The 5,219-nt window shown below is 44.0% G+C and overlaps 1 pseudogene; it reads left to right on the forward strand.

Annotated features, from left to right (window-relative positions):
• The first annotated feature begins 3,258 nt into the window (after positions 1-3,258).
• On the forward strand, positions 3,259-4,534 carry LOC105556621 (annotated as a pseudogene).
• Positions 4,535-5,219: the final 685 nt, after the last annotated feature.

Here is a 5,219-nt window from a genome sequence, read left to right on the forward strand (position 1 = left end):
ATAAATGTAAAATGCTTACAGTTGAGCAGTCTATGAATTAACGGTGGATGAAAAGTCTTTTATCACTTGCACGGGTCGATAGTATTTATCGAGAACCGGCCTCGTGATGTCGATGCCCGTGAGCCGTGTCCACGCGGCGCCGGCGTGCGCGATGCGTGGTGAGCTTGAGCCGCCGGTGATGCTGTATCCCGAGCTGTCAGGGTTGAGTCGCACTGCTGAGTTCACTACGTGTCCGCACTGAGTCTATTCTTCGATGAGAAAAGTCCACAAGAGCACTCTAAAGTCTTAAGCACTACACGACGCGTGTACTAGGTACGGTTGCCATGAGCCAAAAGCGCCGGTAACGTACGTGAAGTCGCGCGGTCGCCTCGCGTCGCGATCGGGCATGCGCGCGCAGCGCTCCTGCGGCGCTGCACGATCTGACCCGGCTGATGCTGCCATCACGCCGGTGACGAACTGACCGAGATTCAGAAATGAATCTCGAACAGTGCCAAAAAAACTAGCTGTAACATCTAAAACAGATTGTTGTACTGTCTCAGTGCTACAGCCATATACCCTAGCTATATTCTTCACAAAGCTCTTGTAGCTGCGCCGCCGATTCTTACTTTCATCAAACGCAGTTAGACATGTTTGGTTACGGGACTTACATTTTCATGCAGATATTGCTAGAATATTGGTGCTGTAAATTTTAGATGCCACAGACAATTTTCTAGCAGATACAAAAACAGCGATATTTTCTAACTGTGACAGTTAGAATTCTGGCTGAATCAGCGAAACAATTTTTTGACTGCATTTTTCCTAATTTTCTTTAGTCTTATATTAACTATATTTAAAGCATTAACTTAATAGTTCTGAAAAATCGTTATTTAACGTGAAAAACTTTTTTGTATGTTTAAAATATTGACGTAACTGGTCGTAACCGTTGCCGACAGCGTCGTAAACGTAAGTTGGAAACGTAATTCAACGCATAATGCTTGATACGAACGTTGGTCGTCTCCACGGATACGCGGATTGTGCGTTGAACGTCTCTGACTTACGTTTACGACTCTGTCGACAATGGTTACGACAATCTTTGTGCTTAGGCCCTAAAGCTTCTAGATAAACTTGCCGCGGCCATGTTAGATTGTGACGTTAGAGGCGAGCTGAAATGACATGCTGAAAATTCTTGCATGCCATTTTCAAATAAAAAGATATTTGGATGAAAACACTTCATCAGATCGCTTTAGCACACTTATAAAATGTTCCGAAAACTATCCTCTTCTGTTCGGGCCTGGGCTCGCGGTACGCGGCGCGAGCGCGATACTTGGGGAAAACGGTCGCTGTCGATCAGCTGCGCGGCGATCACGCCGCGACCGCGTGTAGTCGCAACAGCTGATTCGCCTAACTATTCTCCGAATCCGCGTCGAGTTTCGGCGGATTGCCCTCTCTTCGCGCCTCTCTTCGCGACACGGGGCCGCGAGATCTTTTCGCGGAACACACGTGCTTTAGCTTTCAGTTAAATCATATCGTGCAATTATCTAGTGTCCGTAATAACGCTGCTTCGTACATCGTTCGTCGCGAACTGCCGGTATCGAAAATCAGCCGTTTATTACCGCGAAGTTTATCGGTCGCGGATCGAGTCAAAGTTCCTTCTATTCTTTGTCTTTCCGATCCTTGTGTAACCGAGAACTACCTTGATTTCAATCATCGTTCCTTTTGTTCACTTAAATTTTATATGTTGCTAATTTGTAATTGTTTCATCCAAAAGGGGGGTTCACGATGATGAGTTCCCTCATCAGGCGTAATTAAGATCATCTTAAACCACCTGAATAATCTGAGTGAACTTTTACTTTCCAATTAAACTCCGGCCCGTTTCGCATTTTTCCTTTGTCTCCGCAAGTCAAATTTGCCGTTTCATCGCTCGGTATAAACAAGTTATCTCCTCACCGACTTTGACTCGGTCAATCACGTGTACTTTTATCGCCAACGAATAACGGTGATTCGGACGGGTCTTCAACTGATTAAGTTAAAAGACGCTCAAAAGGTTCTTTCGCTCTACATTCAGAACAAAAGTGATCCGGAATTTCGATCTAACATTGACCGGCCTCGTTGCATCCAACTTTCGAGTGCGCGTCGCGATCCAGGCAGAATAAGTTTCGTCTCACTTCGCGTCTCTGTCGAGGCGGAATCCGCGATTTAAAGTTTCGGCCTGAGGTCGGCCTCAGTGTTACCGAAACATCCCTTGACAGTTATTAAACAGCCATAAAACGAATGTGTATACAAAGCCTTTTGTATATAACTATAGGTTTCGTATCATATTCATTTTTTGGCTGTTTATTAACTGTCAAGGGAAATGGATAGTTTTCGGAACATTTGATAGATGTGTTACAGCGATCTGAAGTGTGTTTTCATCCAAATATCTTTTTATTTGGAAATGGCACGCGAGAATTCTCGGCGTATCATTTCATGTCACGATTCTAACATGGCCGGCGAGAGCCCGGGAGTCATAATATTACAAGTTAATAATTTATAGATAAATTGATACATATTTTCAGCAAAAAATGATTCGGACAATAGGAGGTATAACCCCACATAAACATGCACGAAACGCTATGCGTTTAACGATAGCTGACCCGTTAGCTTACCAAATGACTTGGACCAGTAAAAAAAATAAGATAGAAACTCAAAACATGAAATTCATTAACCTCATTATTGGTATGTGCTTTATAGTATTTCCTATTTCTTTTTCTGCTAAAAATTTTTTTATAATGGAATTTTTTTAATATTGTGAAAATTTTACAGAAACCCTTATTACTACTCGGAACATTTCCATCGCCGATGTGCAGAAGGTATTGAAGTCATGGTTACAACATGCCGGCGACCGTATATCTAAAAAAACAAAAGAAGAGATACAAAATGAACAAAATTGAAAAAGGTACATACAATACTTTCATAATATAATTTGTTATTTTAAGTATATGTGCTTTAAATGATCTATAATTCATGACAGAATTCTATTTATAATTTTACGTATCGTGTAACACAGAAAACATTTGTAAACATTTTTTGAAAATGTTTGATACATAAAATTACAAATACAATTCTGTCTCGAATTATAACATCAGTGAGGGCTTTACTAAATACATATATACATTATTCTTTTATAGTACGTCGCTGCACGCCCAGTGAAGAACGGAGTTCACTATTTATCGTCGGGTGATCCGATGATCGGGAGGACCGGTAGAAGAGGAGTCGATTGCCAGTAGAGGTTGAGTTCAGAATGGTGCTGCTCTGGTGGGAGAAGATATGTCTAGTGTTATTAGCGCTCGTCGGTTTGAGGATCGTCGTGAAGATCGACTTTGTGGCGTGGAAGAAGTTGATCGCTCCTAATCTTGGATTTGGAATCAATCTACGAATGCAGGGAAAATGGGCGGTGGTGACGGGCGCGACGGACGGCATTGGAAAGGCGTACGCTAAGGCGCTCGCCAAGGTGGGTATTAACATTGGTCTTGGTGTCACGGTCGTTGTCCAGGCTGAAGGACGTAGCCGCTGAAATCGAACGCAAGTATGAAGTAGAGACTAGCGTCGTAGAAGCTGATTCAACCGATGGCCAGGTTGTTTACGCCGAAATCGCCAAAGTGACGCAAGACTTGGACGTCGACGTCCTCGTCAACAATGCAGGTGCGAGCTACGACTATCCCGAACTGTTCACCGAGGTTTCGAAGGAGATTCTCGCGAGAATACTGCAGCTAAACGTGGCCGGAACAACCGGAGTTGCGAGAGCGGTATTGCTCGGCATGATGGAGCGGGGAAAAGGGGTGCTCATCAACGTGAATTCAACGGCCTCGGCTATACCGAGCCCGTATTTAACCGTTTATGCTATCAGTAAAGCGTACATAAACAAGCTCAGCGCCGACCTTGTTACGGAAGCTGCGTCGAGAGGGATCGTCGTCCAGTGCGTCCTACCCGGCCCGGTCGCCACAAAGATGTCCTAAATCAAGAAAACATCGCGGATGGCGCCCAGTCCGGAGACGAACGTCAAAACGGCGCTGAAAACGATCGGAATCGAGGCGCACACAACCGGTTATCCACCGCATTGCCTGATTATTGACTTTGTAGATGCACTGCGCTACATATGCGAAAGTGGTGCTGTGTGGTTGGTGGCAAAAACAATGCTCAACCTAAGGCGACGAGCCCTTCGCAGATCGAAAACCTCGATAGACGCGACGGACTCGCAAAACGACGCACTCTGTAGTTGACTCGCGCGTTTTTTTGTAATGTTCCTCGTTAACGGTTAAGTCTATGCACTGTTTCGTCAGTCGCCCTCGTAAGTTGCTCCTACTTTACTACTACTTTGTATTTAGCATGGTTCTCCATTGGTTTTTTGTTTCTTTACGAAGTGTTATGAGCCATTAAAATAACCTTAGCGCTGACGCATATATTGTTTCGTTTGGAAGATAACGGTATCTTTAAACTTATCGTTTATAAAAAGAACACCTCGAAATATATTCTGTATATTGTACCTACTGTATATTGTACTTCTTTACAAAAATATTTTTATAAAAATATCTTTCCAAAAATATTGTCTCTACAAAAATCTTCTCTACAAAACTATCTTCTCTACAAAAGTAATGATATCATCAACAAATTACGACAAATATAACAATGGATATTTACTGCGACGATTATTTCTTTTCTCTTCTCTTCTTGTTTTCCGCCCTCCCGTGATACGCGGACGGACGGGTGTTTCCGTCCCGCTCTCGCTGTCGCGCGCGGGTCTTAAGCGAAGGGGCGCGCCGACGACGGGGAGTGCGGTCGCCGGGCGCGAGAAGCGCGGGATGCGGACGGATCGAGTCGTCGTCAAAAACCCAAAAAGGGGATAAGGATAACGCGCCGGAAAGGAGCGGGATCTCGGTAGCTCCGCGGGAGAGGCTCAATTGCGCACAGTACAATTGGACACGTTGCAATTGCACACAGTGCTATTGGACACATAATGTTGCGCACAGTTCTTTTGCGCACAGTTCAGTGTCGCACAGTTCAGTGTCGCACAGATCAGTGTCGCACAGTTCAGTGTCGCACAGTTCAGTTTCGCACATTTCAGTTTCGCACATTTCACTTTCGCACAATTCAGTGTAGATGCACACAAGAATATTCTGCTTTACAAAATAGTTGATTTCACTTAATTTGTTTTTCTAATTCTTGATTACTTCACTTTATATCTGTTACATGTGCAATGACAC

Source organism: Vollenhovia emeryi, unplaced genomic scaffold, assembly GCF_000949405.1.
Source record: "Vollenhovia emeryi isolate VEMERY1.0 unplaced genomic scaffold, V.emery_V1.0 DF939887.1, whole genome shotgun sequence".
NCBI classification, from domain to species: domain Eukaryota; kingdom Metazoa; phylum Arthropoda; class Insecta; order Hymenoptera; family Formicidae; genus Vollenhovia; species Vollenhovia emeryi.